This window comes from Episyrphus balteatus, chromosome 4, assembly GCF_945859705.1.
Source record: "Episyrphus balteatus chromosome 4, idEpiBalt1.1, whole genome shotgun sequence".
Lineage (NCBI taxonomy): Eukaryota > Metazoa > Arthropoda > Insecta > Diptera > Syrphidae > Episyrphus > Episyrphus balteatus.
Window position 1 is genome coordinate 3,324,421 of NC_079137.1, and position 24,125 is coordinate 3,348,545.

At 27.4% G+C, this 24,125-nt stretch overlaps 1 protein-coding gene and 1 long non-coding RNA gene across 3 annotated transcripts in view; one reads left to right on the top strand and one right to left on the bottom strand.

Moving 5' to 3' along the window:
• The window catches only part of LOC129920075 (uncharacterized), a 162,712-nt gene extending 141,174 nt beyond the window's left edge, over positions 1–21,538 (bottom strand). Inside the window, exon 1 of the long non-coding RNA XR_008773183.1 lies at positions 21,395–21,538. This is a non-coding gene — a long non-coding RNA (uncharacterized LOC129920075). The remainder of the gene's footprint in view (positions 1–21,394) is intronic.
• Positions 1–24,125, top strand: part of LOC129920072 (uncharacterized) — a 125,005-nt gene that overhangs the window by 66,682 nt on the left and 34,198 nt on the right. The gene's annotated exons all lie outside the window — the stretch shown is intronic.

A 24,125-nucleotide genomic window follows, 5' to 3' on the forward strand; every position in this document is an offset into this window, starting at 1 on the left:
GATTCAAAACTAAACGCTCTTGACCTTTGAGTTGATAATATTGGATAATTAGAATAAAAATCTAATAAAATGTACGACTCCCACAAACTTGCTCTTTAAGTTCAAGTTGCTTCATTGTATTTTGGTAAAAAAAAAACTTTATTTAATATTTTACCGACAATTTTGAACTCAGAGCATAAAAGTTCTTAAGGGGGGAAATCCCTCCAGACGACACCTTTTTCACAATTTTTTTATGAAAAACTGAAAGCACTTATTGAAATTTGGAAAAAGACAAGATATTACTAACATTATCAAGAATTGAAAAAAAATTTTTTGAAATGAAAAAATAACAAAATGGCGGCTCTGGAGCCTTTCAAAGTTGACGCCTCTAGTTTACGCCGTGCAATGCACAGGTCCAGGAAATCATCTTAAATCAAAAAATTTTTTCCGTTAGATATTATTAGTACGCATTGCATGAACCTAAATTTATTTTTTTTAAATGAAAAATAAAAATTAGAAATAAAAAAAAACGAAAAAAAAACATGTTTTTTTTTACAAAGAAGTAGTTAAAAAGAATATTTACTATATAAATTTTATTCAACTTTTAGGTTCATGTTGTGGCCAATAAGTTAAGGAGTAATTTGCTTCAAATTTCAAGTCGATAGCTTCATTAGTTTTTGAGTTACATTGCATGGCGCGGAAAAAAACTAGTTTCGAAAAAAAATGCGTTTAAAGTTTTCGTTTTCGTACTATGGTAGGTTCGGAGCGCATTGGTTTCGGGACTATCTAATCACTTTTGAGGCTTAATTTAAGGCTAAGACAACTGAAAATAGTTTCTTCGGTTGATAAATAAATTTATCACGCAAAAAAAAAATAATGCAAAATTAAAAAATTCCGGAGGGATTTCCCCCCTTAAGCGTTGTGGAACTTAAAAAGCATACAACTTGATTTCTTCTTATTAGATGGACTTTTAGAAGAATAAATCTGAATGGTTATTTTTTAGAAATATTTTTTTCAAAACAAAAAAAAAACTAAAATAAGAATGCCATGTCATTTTCATTAAAATTGCACAAAATTAAGTGTCCCGCTTTCAAGATATGGATTTAAAAAAGAATGGAGTTCAAAAAAACAAAAAAATATATTATAGACAGATTTCAGATCTCACTCAAAATCTACCAATTGGTTGAGAAATTTCAATTTTAGGCAACTAGTTTTTAAATTTTGTCAGTAAAATGTTTATGTAGGTATAATGAAAAATAATAATTTAAAATTTAAAAATTCACTAAACCTAAATCTTCAAATAAGGTATGTCAGTTTTTGTCTTTTATATCTAAGAGTTTTTGTTTTTTTTTTTTTTGAAAATAACACTGGTCTGCAAGAAAATCCTCCTTTAAATAAAACACTATACTTTTCTAAAGGATTTTTATATGCTGATTCCGAATCTCAAAAACCCATTTTTTTTTTACTGTTTTCGAAGAAATATTTTGGCATAATGCAATATTTTTCAATTAAAATTGTTACGGTTTATAAGAGAACTTATTTTTTTCTTTCAAATTCAGTTTCAATCTTCTCAATATCTCTTTTCTTCTCCGAGATATCTTAATTTAAGTAAGTTTAGTAGGTTTTGGCTTATCTTATCATAAAAAAAAACTGATCTCTAAAAATTAATATATCTTTCTCTCTAGAACAAAAATATACTTTTCTAATGGACTTTAGTGTGCTGATTTTTAATTCGAACTCAAAAAATTTCGGTCAGCTCTGGTTTGTGAGATATTAGTTTTTATTGAGATTTTCTAAGAAAAAACTTGATTTTGTGATACTTTAATGCGAATATCTTAAGATCCTCACGTGATAGAATTTTGACTTGGGATTCCAACTCAGCACATCAAAAACTATAAGAAAAGTATACTTTTGTTTCTAGAAACAAATCTGAAGCTTTACAAGGCAGTTTATCGAATGGTTTATTACAAATAAGATATTTCTAAATAGAAAAATAGTATATAAAATTACAAAACACGTAAAAATTTTGTTTAATGTATTTTATTATGGTTTTCTTTACATATTTGACTTTTTAAATATAATAAGCGTTGATATTTTACATTTTCCTTAATTAAGGTGTATTTGTTCATGTTGGATTTACTAAAAGTTAGTTTCGTTTCGATATTTTTGCTTTTTTTATAAATCAGTATTTTAAAATATGAGTAAACATTAATGTAAAAGGACATATTTGGTGTCAATCGATAGGCAATATTACGAGGAATAAGTCCTCCAAATTTGAGTTCAATGCTACAAATAGTTTTAATTTTGCACGAGTTCAATTAAATCTAAAAGGTTGATTTTTTAGAAACTACCCACATTTTTCAAAAATCACTTTTACAAAAATGGTACCTGATAGAATTTTTCTGAAACCAGATTTAGATTCAAGAAAGTCTTATCTTTCATAATATTAAAAAATTATTTAAAGGAGAAAAAAAAGTCAAATTTCCTTGCAGACCAGTGTAATTAGAGTCGTTAAAAAAATTGCAATGACATTTTTAGGAAGTTATTTTTCTAAATATTCATTCAAAATTTCAAGTAATAATTAATTGATCCATTTTGAAAAAAATTATTTTTCAAAAACAAATCTTAAAATTAAAAAAAAAATTAAATAAAAAATTGACTTTTTTAAATTTTTAAATTAAAGCTAGTTAAACGATATAGCACAAAAATGTTTTTGTAATTTTTTTTTTGACCTCGAATATCTTTCAAATACATAGTTCGATTAATGATTTATACAAAGCTTTCATTTGAAGCAATCTATTTCCTATACAAGAATATTTCGGGTTGGGTACGATTGACCGCATTTTAAAATCTTGTTCTTAAAACCTCGCATCTTAAAATCTCGCATTATGAAATCTTTTTTATCGAAATCTCGCAATTTCAAAATCTCGTTTACCAAAATCTCGCAACATTAAAATCTCGAAATTTATAATCTCGCATTGAAATAAAATATTTATTAATTCGCGCGCGCGAATTAATAAATATTTTATTTCAATGCGAGATTATAAACCTACATGATATTGCTAGCTTAGGAAAGCCCAGAACCTCCCTCTTCTGTTTTTTCGTTTTGTTTTGAAGAGATAAATAGAAAAGGAAAAGGTTAGTGCACTGTCAGACGCCTATGCCAGTTTTTTAATAGTGTTCAGGGTCAACTGTTGAATGTTGGAGTCAAAAGGACTTAATGCATGTGAATTTGTTGTATTCGACCTTCTCTTTTCTTATAATCTTTTGCTTATACATTTTGCTGCCAAAAAAGCAATTTAAATTTAAGATACTTTACGCTCTTCTTTTAATGAGAGATTTTGATATAGAAAGAATTGAATGAACTTGCGAGATTATTTCTAAAATGCGAGATTTTAATATGCAGGATTTTGAAAATGCGAGATTTTGCTATGTGAGATGTTAAAAATGCGAAATTTTGCTTTGCGTGATTTTTGCAAAAATGCGAGATATTGTTATAAGAGATTTTAGTTTGCGATCAATCGTACCGCTCCCAATATTTCTTGCCCGTTTGATTATTATAATTTTTCAATATGTTACAAAAAAAAAAAAATCTTAATGATTTATCAAACTTTGGACTTTTTAATACCTTTAAAAAAAAATATTAGATCTTTTTTGACTCACCCTAATATACAAACTAAACTTTATGTAATTTAAATGTCACTCACTATATTCAGTTAAATGCTGTGAACTCTATAACCAATGCCAAAATTCCTTCAACGTTATCTCATTAGTCAAATTATGATAAGTAGTTTTGAAGCTATTAAGGTACAGATAGATATATAGACACATACATATTTTTACACTCATAAGCTCAAAAACGTTACCGTCCTATTTTACTGCACATAATTGGGTAAAAATAGTAATTAATTTCGAATTATGTGCAAAACACTCAAAAATGAATAATCTCTTTTCAAAATATGAATTTTTCAGCACTAAATGGATTTTAATTAGTTTAGAAAGCTTAAATATTTTTGATTAACAGCTCAAACCCTTAACAGCATATTTTCATACTAAAAAGTGATTAGAATCTCAAAATTTCAAAATATCACTCATACGCCATGCATCTCTCTTTTTGTATTAAAAATTTATTTAAAAAGTAAAAAGGTACAATTTCCAGAACAATAAGCTCTTCAAACTTAATTCAAATGTCAGAATAGTTTAAAATTCCCAGAAATTTTATAGTTCCGGAAGTAGAGTGTTCTCTTATTTTTTCTAATTCAAATTCCATAGTTCTTCATAAATACATTTTTTATTTTTAAAAATCCTGCAAATCATCATTAAATTTTTTGTGTTATTTTAACAAAAAAAAAAAAATCCTAAGACCATCTCTATTTTTTGGTGTTAATGATTTGGATTTATTTAATTTAATTCATTTGAAATCGAAAATTGAAAAATATTCTGCAAAATTCTAAATAAACTTTTGATCCAATAATTTTGAAGCAATTCCATAGAATTTTGAAATAACATTTTTAAAAATTTTACTTGTTTTCTTTCTGGCAAAGCTAGTTAACAACATGGTAACATGGTCAAGTTGTTGGGGAGGAGATATAAATTTCATCCAATTTTCTTCTTGAACCAATCCACTGTTTAACGATATGGGAATATTATTTAAACAACGAAAAACCATAAAGATAAAAAACAGAAGACGTTTTAAAAAGGATGAAAGATATCAAGTAGGCTGGCTATAAAAGTTACCTACCAACCGGTAAACGTATTCTTATACCCACATAGACAAACATATTATAATGTGTGCACACCTTTAAGTAATTTTCTACTCCATTTTTTTTTTTTTTTCATTATTTTATCTTTTAAACCATTTTTTTATATTTTTATTTGCATATAGCATACATTGTATGAAATTTTGTCCCTATACCCATCAGGGTTTTACAAGAGTCGTGCGAGAAAAGTTTTTTTTTTTTTTTGTTTAAGAAAGGCGTAATAAATTGTTGAGAGATGGATTTACTGGATGTATATCTGGTCTGGTATAATAATGAGCTGAGAGTACTGCAATTATGCGACCCACATATTTTAAATGAGAGGGAAAACAGAAATCAAAAGTAGCACAGAAACAAATTTAAGTGAATAATCACACAGAGAGATGTAAGAAAAAAGAGACACAACACAAAAAAAAACCTCATCATTCCCATGAGCTTAAAAATATAAGCAAAAAAAAAAAAAGAGTTAAAAGAATTTCAAAAACTTGAACAAATTGCGTCAATGCTAAAACCGGGATATCCTTGATAGTGGATGTGAAGTGTAGGTGTATGAAAAGGAGGGAAAATATAATTCTTGTTACACAGCAAAGCTGGAAAATATTGATTTAATTTGTTTTCAAGGATAAAGTGTGCCAGAACACAGAGAAGAGAGGTTATTTGTTGTTACTTTTTTTTTGTGTTTTTGTTTGTTTGTCAATTTTGACATTCAAATAATTAGAATGGCAAAGGTCATGGGTACCTAATTTTTTTTTAAAGATTTTTTATGATTTATAAAGAATAAAAATGTGTTAAGGGTATTTTTAGAGATTGAAAGAACTTTATATAAAGTTCAAAATCTTTCAAAGTTTATTTTAGTTTTGAGAAAGTTTTACAGTTAGCAAAATATACAAGATATTGAGCTTAGATAAAAAATTCTTCATAGAATTAACATATTCTTAGAATATCTATTCACCTGAATACCAAATCAAAGTGGTGAGTAGGTAAGTTTAAGACTTTTCAAAAATTGTTGATATTTCCTGGTAGAAGAGGAGGTGTACATACATTAGAATAAACTCGAGTTTAGGATTTGTTTTTAGAGGAAATATTTTGATTTTGATTTTGAATTTTCCAGTGAATGTTCAAACCTTTAAGGTTAAAAATAATGTCATACAAAAAACAAAGTTTTTGACCTAGTTTGTTTAGAATCGTATCTGGATGACATAATTATATGCCTATGTACTAGGAAAAAATATTTAATGTTATCCAAAGCTCATTCTTTCGTTTTGAGGCGAATATTCTTTTTCGAAAATTCATTCATTTTTTTTTTTTACAAAATTTGGCAATAAATTAGGCAGGTGTCCCGATCCCCAACACAAAAAGAATAATTTTTAGCATTATTTTGTTTGTAAAATATTAAAAGAACTCACAGAAAATGGCTGAAAATTGGTTTTTGGTGCATACCAACTTACTGACGCCTAGGACAATAAAGTGTATTAAAATGTGGGTACTTTTTTGTTTTTGATGAATTTTTTGAATTTTTTTTATTAATTGTACAAAAAAGTTGGAGTATCGGCTCCAACTTTTATATTTTTGTAAAAATGAAAACGAAAATATTTTTAAAAACAAAAGTGGTATAATTTTAAAGTTATTTAATTAACATTCTTTTAAATATTAAATTTTAATTTAATAATTTTTTAAGTAGTTACAAATTCAACACCGAAAAATAAAAAAAATATTAGTAAAAAAAAATAATAATAAATTGTAAGAAATTCGGCCAATATTAAAAAAAAATATATTTTTTATTTATTATTATTAAAATGCTTTATTAAATATTTTTAATGCATTGATTTTTTTTTTTTTTTTTTCAATGCAAAATATTTTTAATTTGCAATTACATTTTTTAAATAGGTAATGTAAAATATTAATTTGCAATAAAATTTGTATTTTCAATGCAAATAATTTCAGTTGCAATAACATTTTTTTAATGCAAAATATTTTTTGTAATAAATATTTCTTTTTTTTAATGCAAATTTTCAATACAAATTTTTACTTGCTCAAGAGGGCAATTATTGGTTTCGTGTCAAAAAAAAAATGATGATGATGTCTCCATTGATTGTTGAATAAATAAATAAACCATATATCAATCGAATTTCTTTAAAATTTAGGTATATGAAGACAGTTTTTAAAATCTACAAATTAACTAATAAAAAAAGTGCTTTGAGCTGCAAGAGCAAGTAAGTGCAACTAAGTGGTGCATTTTATTTTTTATCTCATTGATATTTTTAAAAACCTGGCGAGGAAAGGCAAGAAAAAAGTAAAACATTTGATTACCAATCATAATTACCCTTAAATTGAAGTTATTTAAAAATATTTTGAGGCTATCACAAATTCCAATCTTTTTATGCTTTCACTCACACGGACAAAATTACTAATTTATGTGGAAACATAAATTTCCGATGAGCATCATTTTGACTGTTTCTAATGCCAAAAAGTCATCAATCATTTATTTAAATTGCCTCCCAATTGCCAACCAATCATATCAAATTCAAACAATTTAAATTGTTATATTCTTGGAAAAAAAAGTGTCATTTATTTCCACAATTGACTTCACTGTAATTTTAAAATGAAACAAAATATTAACGAATTAAGTCTTTTTTCCGAAGAATTATTAATGTGTATTTTTTATTGTTAAAAGTTAATTTACAATTAATAATTAAGTGGAATATTTTTTTTCCAATTAATATGCAAACAAAAATGGAAGGAAAAAAAGGAACCAGTTAAAACTATACGCCTACAAACATATCAACTTGAATTTATACTCAAACCTATTTGACCCTTTTTTTGTTGTTGTTGTGACACAACACGTTATACAATTTGATATTCCCTGAAATTTGTACTCGTGTTGTTTCCTGAAACAACTGGTAGGTAACATACTCATAAAAAATTATATGATTTTAAATTCCCGACCAGAATTTTTGCACAACATCTGCATAATACACAATATATTCCTCATATACGAGAACATTTTCCTACCTTTAAAAAACAAAAAAAAAAAATAGCAAGCACGTTATTACACTTTGCATATTTTAACTGACACCTACAGATGGATATATGTATCGCATCATGATGGTGTATATGTGTGATATAAAAATTAAATATTTTATTTCACAAATCGTTGTATGATATTATGGAACACACGTTTTCATGATGGCTCTATTGTTAGCTACGCGTTGAAAATAATAATTGGAAAACTTTTGTTTTTCCTCAAAAAAATTGTATATATGTATTTACCAGGTATACCATATTTAAATGATACAAATTCAAAATAAAGAAAAAAAAAATAAAATAAAGGATATTTCAAAAAGTTTGTCCTTTCATCACTTGATTTTTTTGTTGAAAAGATTTTATTTATATTTTTGTGTTTTTCTGTTTTTTTTTTTTTCTTTATTTTTAATTTGTGTTAACAAGTAACGAATTTACTTTAACGTGACAGTAGTCCTTTTTTCCCTTAAACATCCTTTTTTCATATCTGTACATGAATCAGGATGAAAAAACATGAAAATAACAGCCTTCTACCAAATTTTCCCTTAAAATGTAATATACGAGTGTCTGTATAAGGATCTATGATATATACACTCATTTCACAAAAAATGATAGTCCCACTTTTCCTTCTATCATACATTTAACCAGCCCTTAAACATATGGTGCTTGTTCCTTTTTTTGTTTTGTGTTTTGAGTTAGTTTTTAAGTTTAAATCGAGCAAAAACAAAAAAAAATAAAAATATATAGAAAAACATGTGAATTTGTCCTTCAGCTAAATTCTATATCCTTTACCACAAAAAAATGTTGGGATATAGCAGAACGAACGAAAGACCAGGGTATAAAACACGATCAAGAAAAGTACCCTTTTTCTGTAGGAGCATACCTAAAATACTCTCAACATGCTATTCACCTGCATATCGTCATTAGGTAAACCAAAAAACATCCTTTTGTGTCTTTCTTGCTTTTGGTAGCTGGTTTGATGTACATGTGTGGTAGGATAAAAAGTTGTAAAAAAAAAAATTAAAAAACAAAAAAGTAGAACTTTTCTCCCACCTTTTTGACATGAATCTATTTTTCCTTCACAGGTATTATACTTTTTTTTTAGACGAACAACGACGACATAAGCACCAAAGGTGTTTTTGAAGTCCGTTTTTATCTATTTCTTTGTTTTTTTTTTTTTTATTTTTCGAAGGGACGAATATTTTTGAATCACGAGCATCATGAGCGAATTTATGAATGCGTCGTTCCTAATTCCTGGGCGATTGTGAGTGAATGATTTTCCTTCTACCAAATTTTATCAGGAAAGAGCCACTCTTTCAAGAGGTAGAAGTCAAATTGTTAAAAACTGTTGAACTCGAAATTTATAGATTTAAAAAAAAAAACATGAAATAAAAATGCTTAAATTCTTACACCATAGAAAACTACCTTGGTTCATCAAATGCAAAATCCATTCTTGAATAAAAATAAGGTGATAATATATGAAGCTACCACAAAAAACCCGGTGTAGAAAAAAATTACTTTTTTATTTTATTATTTTTCGAGTGAAATTTGTAGATTTTTTTTTATTCAAGTATATACCCCACACATCCTGATGCACATCCTAGTGCATGATATATATGCAAAACTGAAAGGATTTAAATCAGTTTTCTTTTTTTAATGAAAATGATGAAAGAGCATAAAAAATGATGAAAAAAAAAATTAAAGGAAAGATAAAATCGTAGCTATTTAAGAATGTAAGAGGATTAATTATCTTTATTATTTTAACATCTAGGTTCTATTAAATAACACTAATATTCAATAGATGATGCTTTAGAAAATATGAATTTATTTTAAAGGGAAATCATTTGCCATCAAAGACTTACTGATAGTTATTGCTTTAAAGCAAAGTGTTTATTCTATTGAAGGAAAAGAGCTAATATATTTTATTTATTTATTTTTCTTAGAATTTTCAATATGGAAAAATTTCTTGCATCGAATTTATTATTGCAACTTAATGCAAGAAAACATTTTAATAACTTGTCTAAACTAAATACACCATCCCTTCCACCCCTGCTTTTCTACACTTCAAGTTCAAGTTCTTGCATAGAAAAAAATATTACGCATACGTCACAGTGACCCACTTTTATAGAATTAAATTTTCTATTTGAAATTTATTCACCTTCAATATCGTAGAATTTAAAAATAGTTTAAATTATTTATTTGTAACGGTATTCAATGCAAAAAGAAAAATGCAGATGTCTAAATAAAAATATCTTCGGGGGATCATTTGTTAAGTGTAGCTTTTTAAGTGATATGAAGACAGTGATCTCCAGACAGTTGAACCACCAAACAAAATAAAAAAAATGTACTGATTTCTTATATACCAGCAAGTGGCAGTAATGTTTAGTGAAAAGCAATTTTTTTTATATTGAATCTGATTATTCAAAATATTATTTGCTTCAAGTTATGAAAATGCATCTCAAGCATAAAAATTTAATTTTTAAACAAACTTTTTTAAAAGAATGTTGTTTTTTATGTATGAATGGCTTGCATGTTATTACAGTAAACGTTTCATAAAATACTAAAGCTTTTTTCATAAAAAATAATTCTTACTCAAGAAATTGAAATTTAAAAAAAAATACATAAAATTGTGATTTTTTTGTTTTAATTACAAAAAAAATCTAGAAAAGTTTAAAATATTTTTTTTTCATATGAACAAACGTAAAAGTTTAAAAAACTTTTTAAGGAAAATTTTGATGGTTCATTAAAAACGATTTAACAAATTAAAAAGAAAGTTTCAACAAAATGCATTGAAAAATCTTGAACAAAAAAAAAATTATTAGCAAATAACTTTTAAAAAAAATCAAAAATGATTAATTTTAACATTAAAGTAGTTTAATTGGGCTTTTTTGGTCAATTTAGTTTGTTTATGCAAATAAAAAATTAAAACATAAATTTTTGTCCCGGCGTTTTCGCAGGACTTTGTTGTGTAACGAAAACTTATCTCTGTGACTTTAAAACAATATTTTGAAAGAGCATGTTATGAATATCATTTAAATGAACATAAACTGATCACAACAAATTAATCTGTTTGGTTGATTGGCGATAGAAGTTTTTCATAGAAAAAAAATATCACGTATACGCAACAGTGACCATTTTTTCACTATAATTAATTTGTGTATTTATAGTTGAAAATTCTGATTCGATCAAAACGCATGTACATAATTTCAAATGAAAGCAAATGCAACAATCATCATAAAGCTATAAATTTTTCACAAAAAAAAAAATATACAAATTCTGTTTCATAAATTAAATAAAAAATAAATATGTGTTTTGTCTTCTTCTTAATATGATAAATATTATTCTATTTTTTTTTTTTTTTTCATTGGAAGAAATATAAATTATGACATAATGCCAGGTTTAGAATAAAACTTCACTTTAACTTTCCTTCCTTATAAATATTATTTTCTACCGATCGATGTGGTCCCAATTACCATTTTTGTCGTGTTCTCCTCTCAAAAATTTTTCAAAATAAGAATAAAATAAAAAATTCATAGCACATAATCCATCTTTAAGTAGTATGAAAATGATATCCTGACACATACACATCCAAAAAAAAAAGGTTAAAACACCCAACTGGAATTTTAATAATGCAAAAAAAAAAAAAAACTAAACATGGGAAAAGAATGATTTTTATAGAGTAGAATATAAAATAAAAAAATATTCTAGAACACTATAACCTACCTGTCATTGTGTCACATTGACAAAAGTTACCTTAAGGCAAAAATGATGGAAGATTCTCTTAACGAACATTATAACGAAACGATAAACAACATTACGTCGTCATTGGTCGTTCGTTTTCGTTTTTGTCGTTGTCGTTGTCTTTGCTCTGTGTCTAAGAAGATGAGAAGTGACAGATGTGAAATAATGAAATTGAGTTAGCCATTGTGCTGGAGGCATAATATCTACTTGTCTTTGTCTCCCTAACCATCTTAAATTTTTAAGAGATTTTAAAACGGGCAATATGCTTTTATAATTCATCGGTCAATCCTTAAGGAGGATTAAATAAAATTAACATAATTAAGATGGAATTTTTTTTCTTATTTTTTTGAGGAAATAAGATTATGAGCTTGTAAAAAAAAAAATTACCTTAAAAATTAGTCAAGTTCAAGCTGGGAAGGGGAACTTGAGTTGGTAGCTTAGTATTTGAAAAAAAAATTATGACTTAAAATAATTTATTTAATAAGATTTAACGCTGAATGTATTTAATTAATTCATCTGTTTCAGTGGCAATTAAATTTAAAAGAGTGAGAAATTTGCACGTGTCGTAAGGCTTTTGTGTTAAAGAAATTTCTATCGCAGACGAACAAAAAAGACCACCTAAAAACAAGCTGATTTCACATTAAATTAACTGGATTTTTTCATGTTTTTTTGCCACTAAGATTTCCGTCTTAATTTAAGCGGAAAAATCTTCTTAATTTTTTGATTGAGCAAATTAAAAATAAATTCCCCTTAATTTAAGCGGAAAATCATCTTTTTTGTATGTGGAAACATTCTAACTAAAAAAGAAAAACTGGTAGCCACTGGGGATCGAACCTACAAGCTACAATTACTGTTGGGTCACTAGGCAAGTTCCTTACTATCAACTTATCTTACTGTTGGAAATAAGTATGATAAATTGAGCTGACGATAATTTTAAAATTTTTACTTTTTGTCGTTTTTTTAAGATAAAAATTCACATTAAAATGGAATGAAGTTCAACTTTAATTTACCGAATTTTAGCGGATTCCGCTTATTTTAAGCGGATTTTGTCGGTTTTTTAATATGAAAATTCACATTAAAATGAAATGAAGTTCAACTTTAATTTACAGAGTTTAAGCAGATTCCGCTTATTTTAAGCGGATTCCGTTTATTTTAAATGGATTCCGCTAATTTTAAGCGGAAGTCGTATTTCTATAAAGTGGTGGGATTTAAGGTGCGAATTATCTTATTTTAAAGGTACAATCTCTATCTTTGTGGAGGATCTCATTGAAGTTGCCCCTGTAAGTTCTCCTTTAATAGCGAAAATCTGTTTGTTTTTGAAAAAAATAGGCAGTCATTCAATTCGCATTTTTATAGAACTGCCATTTTGAACCTACCACCTTACACCAAGGTTAACCCAAAGTACCCGATAATTTTTTTATATTTCTACCATTTGACACATGTATTCACAAAAATGTTAGTCAGAAAATAAGAAAAAAACACTTTAGGCTCATTTGGTTTATGTGTGCGGTTCTTTAGATTTTTTCTATTACAAAAGTCATTCATCTCTGCAATCTTCAAACAAAAATAAAATCAACAACAAGCGAAACAAAAATGGTATATAAAAGAGGGAAGTGAAGTGATACATTATAACCACCTGCTCAAATAAATCACAAAATAAATTCCTTCATACAATTCACTGATTTCCTCATCTGTTTTCTTTTTTTTTTTGGTTTTCGTGATATCGAAATATAAAAGTAGGTAGCCCTCGACTCCAACTTCTGAAAAAGCTTGTATACACGTGTGTTGGTTTGGTACCAATCCGAGAAACAAATCGTGCAATGAATTCGTAAAACAAAAAAACAAGAAGGCGAGAAGAAAAAAAACCAAAAAAAAAAACATCAAGTGATTAATAAAAATCGGTTGCCATATAATATTCACTTGCTGCGTGGTGGAGAGCGGTCGTCGGTCGTTGGGCGTTAGGCATACCCTCAAGAACCTCAAAGAAACATTTGAGTGTGTCTGAATAGCTAAATCCATCTCTGAAGTTATATCCTCTTTCAGCAAAACGAATGGAAAAAATGAGCATTTTGATGGAAATCCCAGGCAAAGTTAATATTCATAGCTCCCTGGTCCCTGGTTTAGTTAGTTTTTTTTTTTTTTTGTTCATTTTCATTTCAAAAAAAAAAAGATGGAGCATCACCATCATCAGCGGAAGCAAACATCATGTATGAAACATTAATTTTGATACGTTCGCTTAGTTTGTATCTCTCGTCGATACGGATGAACGCATGTGTGCCTGATGCTTTTGCTATAATACCAGCTTCATGCCCATATCAAACATCCAACAACATTCATCGCCATCCAACATCCCTCTGGGGCATTTCAGAATTCACAGAGACTTCACAGAGATACAGCTTGCTACATTCACTACCGCCCCATAACCATCGCATCAGAAAGAGGGCTTCACTTCAACTTTGACAGTCATTTCTGCCATTTGATATTTATATGCGAACGCGTGGGGATTTAGTGTATATCTGCGAAATTGAAATTGTTGATCTCTTTTTGGAATTATCTAAAGTGAATGAGCATCAGAAAGTGCTGTATGCTTAGGTTATATCTTGAAAATAGATTTAAAGGATGTGTTTCGAAATGCAGAAAAGAAGCGTTTTCTTTTTCATTCTTCAATGAAGAGGAATTATGCTTGGCTGATGGGGTTTTGTTTTTTGTTGGTTTGCAGTTGCTTTCCAACGCCAACGGGTTGATTATGAATGAAAGGTAAATACTTTGGGGTTTTTTTTATACAATTTTAACCATTTTTTTTTTTGAATATTTCTTAGGAAACAATCATATTTAAATTTATATTTGTAATCGTGTAACTCTGAAATCTTGAGAATTAGAGTTCCTGCCAGGTATTTTATGGAAATGTCTTCAACAAAATATTATATCAAAGTAATGAAGATTTCTAGGAAATTTGTTCTAAATTTTGGATCATTGATTTTAAAACTTAGTTTGTATAGTTTGTTGGATAATCTTTCAAAGAAAAATGTATATCGTAACTGATGATTACTTGAAATAAATTAATTTTCTTGGAAAATAATTCGATTACTTTAATTTTCTAAAACAGATACATTTTTTTTTTAAATGCAATTTTTCACAGAATCAATATTCTAATAATAACATAATTATGTTCTTGACATTGAAATAAAATACTATAGCAATTTTGTAAATATATTTTAAAATTATTTTTTATCGTAATTTGTCAAAATCGCACCATAGCACGATGCACAGTGGGAAAAAAGTGGAAAAAACTCATTGGTGTGAAAGCTGGATTTTTTTTATATGTTGGAAGTTTTTCTTACAGTAATTATGTTGTAGAATCAGGATGTGAAAGCATTTCTTCCAAAAAAAATTTCTAGATTTAGAAATTTGTATTCAAAGTTGAAAAATTATGAAATCTGTGTAAATACGAGTATTTTTTAAATGATATAAAATCAGTTAAATTTTGACTTTTCACAAAAAATTTTGTAAATATATTAAAAATAAACAGTTTAACAATATCAGTTACAAGTTTGGCGAAAAAAAAAATTTTTCGATTTTTCATTTTAAGAATACTTATAATTTTCCGGAATTTTGAGTTCAAAAATTGTTTTAACTACTTCCTCTGTTTCCCTCTGTGGGCGGACTCATATCATATAATAGTGTTGAATCTCAGCAACATTTGGCACCAAAAATTTCATCCTAGTTCGTCCTAATAAACTTTTTAGAGCAATTTGAAGCTAAGAAAATGTGAAAAACGTATTTTCTAAAAAAGCAGATTATAATAAAAAATGAAAATGGATTTTTTTTTAAAACCATGTTTTAATATGTATTTTGATCCGACGAATTCAAATCTGACGTTAGTTTGAAAATACCTACATATTAAAAAAAAAAATCGAAAAATACATAAAAAATGCACGGTTTTCAACGTTTTGTGCAATTTATTTAAAATTTTCTGGTGTTTACGAATATTATATTCACAGCCATTTGCTGGATCGAAACTTAAGCATTTATGTTCTAGATAAACCCTTATGTGGCAGTTTACGCAGAGGAAAAAGTAGAGAATAGGAGCTTATGTTCAATTTAAATTATTTAAGTTTCGTTTCAGCAAATGGCCCTCAGAGCAGAAAGAAACTAAAATAAAGATATGACTTAAATTATAACCTACAAATTGTTTCTTAAATTTCTTTTTCAATCTTAAACAATTATGCTTGCAAGAAAATCTTATTTTCTGAAAATTTATGAGAAAGAGAGGGGTTAGTAAATTATCATTTCTGAATACAATTCAGTCTAATTTTTCATATTTATTTTTCTCTCTATTATATCTCAAACCCAAACCGTTAGAATTTTGATCGAATGATTTTCTTTGTTTAACAAGATTTTTTAAGTTGATGCAAATTAACAACTGTTATCTTTCTAGTCAATGGTGATGATTATTCAAAGTTTCGATTGAATTCAGCGTGAATATTGGTTTATAAAAATGTCTGTTTTGTTTTCAATTCAATAAAAAAGAGAATACCTTTTATTTTTTTTTTTATTTTTAGATATTCCAACAAGCAACAAATTAACAAATAAATTTCAAAATAAATTTGAATAATTTTCAACACTATTGTGTCACCTTTTTTAAAGTTGGATTTATGAAAAAAAAAAACATAATTAGTGTTCAAACCTTTTTTCTCTTTCTGTTGGCGTGGCAGTGGGCGGTAATTTCTGAAGTTGGTTCCCCTTGCTTTTAATAATCTTGCCTGAAAATTTCATTAAAATCGGTTCAGTGGTTCAGGTTTAACTGAGTTTTTTCCAGTTCCCCATACAACGTAAATAACGGTTTCTATTAGAACTATTTTCCTTCTTTCAAGACCTATTTAAATCTTTTCTATATCTTTTTTATTTCCCGAGATATCTTAAAATGTAGTAAGTGGGTTCGGCTTCATATATCATAAAAGAATTAGTGACGGTATAATTTATATGGTAGATATACCATGCCAAACAACTCAAGATATCTCAGGCAGTAAAAAAGATATCGAAAAGATTTAAACAGGTCTTGAAAGAAGGAAATCAGTTATTATATAAACCGTTACTAAATATGTTCAGACAATTTTACTTATATAAAAGAATAAGGTCCGGAATAGTTTAGAAAATAAAAAACTTTTTTTGCATTTTCTAACGGTAATATTTCAAAAACAGGAGCTGATTAATTTTTATGACTTCAGATTCGAGTTCAAAACATCGAAAACCTTCAGAAAAGTATATTTTGGTTACTACAAGTCACGTTGTCTTCGTTAAATTTCATACAAAAGTACAAGTTTTCGACTTTTTTCAACTTAAATAGCCATTTTTCACTTTAGTGGGCGAGGCAGTGGGCGAAAATTACTGGTGTTGATTTATCTTCTAATTTCCTATTATTCCTGAAAATTTCATCAACACAGAGAAAAATAGACCACATAAAATAGAACAAAAACAATAAGATTTCTCTATGGTTTTCATCCAAGAAGGAAACCTTATTAAAACAATCGGGTTTTCCTTATTGTTTTAAAATCTACAAAAAAAATAAAAAAAACGATGACCAGGCTGGGAATCGAACTGGAGACTTCAAATCATCAGTCGCCCACCTTACCACCTGAACCAACCTGCCATGAAAATATTGATCGCGATTTTTGTTCTAGTGCTAAGTTGCAAAAAAAATCAACTTTTCAGTCAAATTTTAATAAGATTTTCTCTATAAAAATAATAAGAAATCTCCTTAAAAAAACCTTATTAATCGTTGATTTTAATAAGATTTCCTTATGAAATGTATGGACGGTAAAACAATATGGCAATCTGTTAGTTTTTAGCGGGTCATATTTTTCTCTGTGAAAAACGGTCCAGTAGTTTAGATTTTACGGAGTTTTTTCCACTCTCCCATAAAAGGTTCTCCACTGTGATGGTGCGTTTCATGATGTTAGGAGTTAAAAATCATGCCCATATCTTCGCGAAAACTGATAAAACACTGAAGGATAGTTTAGTTTTTGTACAAAAACCTTCTTGTATCTTCAATGTTAAAATTGGGTTGGGGTCGAAATTCTGTATGTTGCGAAATTCTGTATTCAAAATACTGTATGCCAAAATACTGTAAGTCAAAATTCTGTATGTGCAAAATGCTGTACGAACAAAATTCTGAAAGTCAAAATTCTGTACAGCAAAATTCTGGTTGGTCAAAATACTGTATTTCAAAATTCTGTACATCAAAATTCTGTATATCAAAATTCTGTAAAAATGCTGTAAAAAAATATCGTTTTGATAATGTAAAAAAGTGCGCGCGCACTTTTTAACATTATCAAAACGATATTTTTTACAGCATTTTTACAGAATTTTGATATACAGTATTTTGCTGTACAGAATTTTACAAAACAGAATTTTGCATGTCAGTATTTTGTTCATACAGTATTTTGACGTACAGAATTTTGTATTTACAGTATAATGACGTACAGAATTATGGTATTACAGTATTTTGACCCCACAGAATTTTGTCGTACAGAATTTTGACAAGCAGAATTATGACCCGCTCCCGTTAAAATTAAGAAAAATTTAAAAAAATTTTTTTGGATTTTTAAGACAAGTTTTTTTTTTTGAAAAATCAATTTTTTTTAAAGAATGACTGAATTTCATTGAAATTTTGTTTTTATTGTCAATTAATATTTTCATTCAATTGAAGTACCAAATTTTTTTTGAAAGAATTTTGAAAATTTTTAGGTACCTATGTACCTATATAAAAAAGACGACTAACGATTTTCAAAATAAAAAAAATATTATACAAGAAATTAAATGGAAAACTTGTAATTTTGGGAGATTTTTTGCAACATCAAACCAAATTTTATTTTATTTTTAAGTTATTTTATTTTTAAATTTCTTAAAAAAATTCTTTTGTGATTTTTTAAAAAGTTTAACCCTCTGTCGGAACACGTTTGCGAATTAGGCAGGGCAAACATTTTAAAATTACAGATTTTTTAAGAAAGTGTTCTCAAAACAGTTTCATTATAATGGTGATAATATATTTTTAGGAATTGTGAATAAAATATTCGAATTTTATAAAATATTGAAACTGAAAAAAGTTATAACGGTTTGAAAAAGTAGAAACCAAATTCGCACCCGTGTGCCTTTTACGTCACAAAAAAGGCGAGTGTCTAGAGAGGGTTAATATTTTAAGCAACTTATATCATAGGAGCAAATACGTGCCACCCACATTCGTTTATTTTATTTTATTTCAAAATGGTGACTTCAAAACAGAGTTGCAAAAATATCAATTGAAAAAAATGCATTTGAAATTAAAAAAAAATGTTTATTGCAACTAAAAATATTTTGCATAGAAAAAAAAATTCATTCCAACTTGAAAATATTTGCATTGTTACAAAATCGACGAATATTTAATGCACACATTTTGCATTTGCAACAAATTTTTTTTTAATCAAAATATTTTTATTTGCAGTAATTTTTTTTTTTTTTTAAACAATTTTTTTTTCAGTTGCAAAACAAAAATTTGTTTAAACCTATTTGTAATGTTTTCTAAGCAAAATACCTAGGTATTACTTTTGGATTTTTGACGAATTTAATTAAAAAAAAATCATGTGTGCAATTCACACGTGGTAGAAGTGAAAACTTAAAAAATCATTTTTTCTTTTTTAAATTAAACCATTAAAAAGCTTACAAATTTTTTTTAAAAAATAAAGGTATACTAAAATTTCTACAATGCTCAAAAAGTATAAAAATAATTTATTGAAAACAATCATTTTCATCAAAAAAAAAGCGAAAAAACACGTAATTTTATCTTCTCACGCTATTAAATACATTTTTTCCCTAACAACCTATAAACCATCTATTTTACCATCTGAAAGCTTATTGTCCAAGCTCAAAATATATGTATCAATCAGATCTATGAGACATCTACAAAAAGAGCTAGAATTTTTTAAACTCGATGAAATTTCATCAAAAAAAGCAAAAAAAAAACATTTATTTTTATGTTCTCATGCTATTAAATCAATTTTTTTGTTTGACAACTTATAAAAAATTCTATGCCATGTGATAGCTTATTGTTTCACCTTTCATATGACGTATCAATCCCATTTCAAAGATGCCTACAAGAGAAGTAAGAATTTGTTAAAGTCAACCATGTCGAATTTCCAGACTGAATTTACGGTACTTCCTGCACTGGTGGCTGGTCATCGGCATTCGGCAACAGATCTCCACAGGTGTTTTGAGGTATTTTTTAATTTTTTCAATTTAAGATTGTGTAACTTGTAGATCACGTACCGTTATGTGTGATATATCAAATAAAAGGTTATGTTATCAGCAATTTGTATGTGTACTAGACCAAAAGATATAACGTGTGTAGAAAAAGAACATCTTTTTACCGTTATCTCAAAATTTTGAATACGAAATTAATTGAAATTTTGTACATTTATAGTTTATTTAATAACCTATCTACAGTACAAATTTCATTCATCAATCTATTAAAACAAAAATGTTATAACAAGTTGAATGTTCTGTGTCGCGTTTTCCTTTCATCTTGTTTCAAATCACTACGATACTAAAGAAGTTTTTACTTCAAAAAAAAAAAAAAACTATTTTTCAATCAAAAAAGTTAAGGAAAAAATGTTTGATTTTTGAAAAATTTCGGATGCCGTGTTTTAGATTTAAACCTCTTATTTAAAACTATGCAGAAACACTATACTTTTATTTTTGTAAATATTGGGAAAAAGTGGGGAAAAAAAACAAATTTTAGTTCGATTTTTCAGTAAATGCCAGTTTTTGCCACAGAAACCAAATTATATTTTTGCCATGGACTTTGGACTTCTGAATTCGAATCTAGTGTCAGAAATTGTTGAACGTTTAAAGTTTTTAATATATTAAATTTTGAACTTACAAAAATACTAATTTTGTAATGTTTTTTGTTGAAAACAGTGTCAATTTCAGACCATTTTTTTTTTTTTTTTTTTTTTTTTTCAAAATAAAACTTTGATGATTTATCAATTGTATATTCTTTGTATTATTTTATAACTTTTTAGTATTTTAAGTTGTTGGAGATTACCGAATTTAGTAATATTTGGTTATTTTTGGTACCAAGTTTGTTCCCAACTTCAAAAATTGTGTAGAAGAGGCCGCTCACGAGAGAGTACAAAATTTAACCCTGACAAATTTAGTCCCAAGAATTTCTTTAATCAGAAATATGAGTTTTGTCAAATGATAAGTTGACGTATGTCAAACAAATAAATAAAAGAAGAAAACAAATCAAATTGTAGTGATTTTTAAATTGAATCGCTTTAACGTGTTTATTTGCATTAAAAAAGTGTTAATGTTTATCGAATTAAGCATAAAATATGAAATTGTGTTGTATTATAATGGTGTTCAACTCGTTCCAGACTCTTTGGCAGTCTTTCGTAGTTTAATGTAATACTGATAGAATTCTCTTTCAACTTTCAAAAATTTGACAGACTGCCTAATTTAGTGCACACAAAAAGTCTGGAACAGACTTAATGATTTTATTAGCTGTAATTTGTTGTTGTTTTTTTTCTCTCATTTTAAATATTTTTGTTTGTTTTATAAATTTTTTGGAAGTTTCAAATTTTCAAGAAGAATTAGAAAAGTATGCATAATGTGTATGCATAATTTTAAAGCAAGATTATTAACTTTTTGCTGTCAAAAACTCTAAATACGAAGTTCTAGATTATTTGACAGATGCAACTTTTTAGGAGAAAGGTTATTATAAAATTATAAACTATTACAAAGGTTTTGCTTTTGTTAGCTACCTACATAAAATTACAAAATTTTGTAAAAAAAAAAATAATAATAATAAAATAAATGTTTATATGAATACATAATGAAATTTTTTCAAGAAAATAACTTACCAAAGTCTTGAATTTATTATTTCTTTTGAGATTCTTCTATCTCGGTCGCGCAAAAAAATTTACTTCGAAAAACAAAATCTCCTGATTTCAAAATTAAACCTTTAATATTCACACTTTTTTCATTAAAAAAAAAAAAAAAAAAAAAAAAAACAGAAATAAAAACAAATTTCTTAAACTTTTTTAAAATAAAAATAAAATAAATAAATTTTTCTATTTTGACAAAATAATTTTCACAAAATGACAGATAAAACTTTTCTAATTCCAAGCAAAATGATTTATAAAACTTACCCTAAACACTTTTTACAAATTTAATTCTTCAAACGGAATCAATCATCAGTAAGTTTTTCAAAGTCCAATAGTTTTTGTGAAGACAATTAAGTATTTCAACCAAATAAACTATACCAATTTAGAGAAAGTTGCCTCTGATAGCCTAAATAAGGACAACTTAATGAAGTTCTTCATGCACTATTTTACTCTTTAAAGCCGATTATTGTAGATTAATTTCAAGCCAATTCTCACTCAACCCTATAATAGCTTCTCATAAAAGTAGTCTCCTAAGTTAAAAGCCAACTATAAAATTAGACTTAGACTTAATTTGTTATAGTTGAAAATAGGACAGCACAATTAGACTGCCCTTAACTTAACCAGGCTTAACTAATAGGTATTAGACACACAACTTTGTCTATACTCCAAATGAACCCTTAAGTGATTATCAACTTTAAAAAAAATATTACACCCTTATTGTCAGTTTTAAAGTTTTCTTCCCACACCTGTGCATTGTGCATGTCTACAAAAAAAAAAAAGGGAACATCAAAACAGTGTTTTCAAAAAAAAAGAAATAGTTTTAGTTTGAGGAATGGGCTAAATGCCAAAAACCTCATAACCTCAATTCACTCAACAAACATGGGTTTTTATTTTTTATATCATTTTTTTGTTGTCATCGAGGTGAGGTGTATTCTGGTGCTGTTGCTGACTGATGTATTCATTGTTTCATAATCAACTCATAATATTTCCCCAGGATTGACCGACCAGCAAATAAAAACGTAATTTTCCAGTTCATTTGAATGAGAAAGGTGCGGTTTGACCATTAAAGCTTAATAATAATTATATCTGAATTCTGAACTGAACTGAACTGAATATTGGCTAAAGCGAACAAAAATGTTTCTCCCTCCGGCTATAGTAGTCATTATGGTTATATAAAAATCATTAATATTATTGACTTTGAGGTAGAAAATGGTCAAACAAAAATAAGCTATATAATAAAATATAGGTAAATTTTAAAATATACATAATTTTTGTTTATCGGTTTACTGAGCTGAAATAATAAGTAGATTTCTGTGTATATTTGGTTGTTGTTGTTGCTCTGTCTGTCTTTTGGCATTCGATTTGGGATGAGAGAGGAGATTTAATGGTAATTTTTTGTTTTTGTGTATTTTAATGACATATTTTGCGCATTAAACATATTTCTGTTTACTAATTACAACCATCGATTAACAGTCGAATCTCCAATGATTGATGAATTAAACAGAACAGGGTGTTTTTTTTTTCACGGAAAAAATTTCTTTTTGGAAACTTAGTAGAATTCGTACAAAGTTTTATCGAACAACTTGCATATTAAAAAAAGTCTTGTTTTTTGTATAATTTTGTTCTGAAATAAGGTTTTACTAAAAAATGGTAGTTATTTGACGAAGTTAAACAAATTTCTCAAGAATATTAGTGACCGATTAAATTGATTTGCACTTTGTTCAATATTTTTATCAGTACAAAAGAAACAATTTATTTATAAGAACAAAAAAGAGAGATTTCACTGTAAAATATTGTCTGTTTTTTTTTCAGATTTTCGTAAAAAAAAAAAAATGGAGATTTAAAATGTTTTCACGGAAAATAAATATTGATTATGTAAGGAATCGGAGAATCATAAATTGATGGATTACTTGTTGTTTTTTTATGGAAAATTTAAATCCAGGCTTAAAAAAAACATTCAGTCAATAGGAAGACATACAAAAGCATTGCTTGAAGTGGAAAATTGAAAATAAATCAATTTCAAATTAAATTTAAGGTCATGAAATTGAGTTTCCAGATAGTAAAATGCACGTTTTTTTTTTTATTTTATAATAATATGCCTGTAAGACCTAAAGTCTTTTAAATGTATACTGCACGGCACTAGTTAGAAGGAATAAAAAGATAGGAAAGAATTTTTGTTGGTTTTCTTGCTCTTTTGGTAAAAGAAGATATAATGTTAGGGCTATTTATAAACAAATTTAAAGAGTTGGCAGTTTCTATTACCCGAGTAAAAATGGAATTCCGCCGCACCACCGCCGCACCATCGCCGCACCATCGCCGCACCACCGCTGCACCACGTCCGCACCGTTTCATTTTGAAAAAAATGAAAAATATGAAAAAAAATCGCTGTACAATGCAGCCGCAACACGACTGTAGCACGTCCGCACTATTTCATTTTGAATGAAAAAAAAATTCTTTATCCTACTTATACAAATGTTTAAGTCGTTTTCAAAGTTATTTTGACTTAAGTAACAAATTGCTAGTTCCTACAAACATGACTTGGTAGTCGAGTGGTTAAAGCGTTGAACTTCTAATTGAAAGTGCTCGGGTTCGAATCTCTTTCTCGTCGGTAGTTTTTTTTTATGTTTTCAAAATTCCAAAATTTTGCATCATGGTGCGGCGAATTTTTCATACAAAATTAAATAGTGCGGACGTGCTGCAGTCGTGG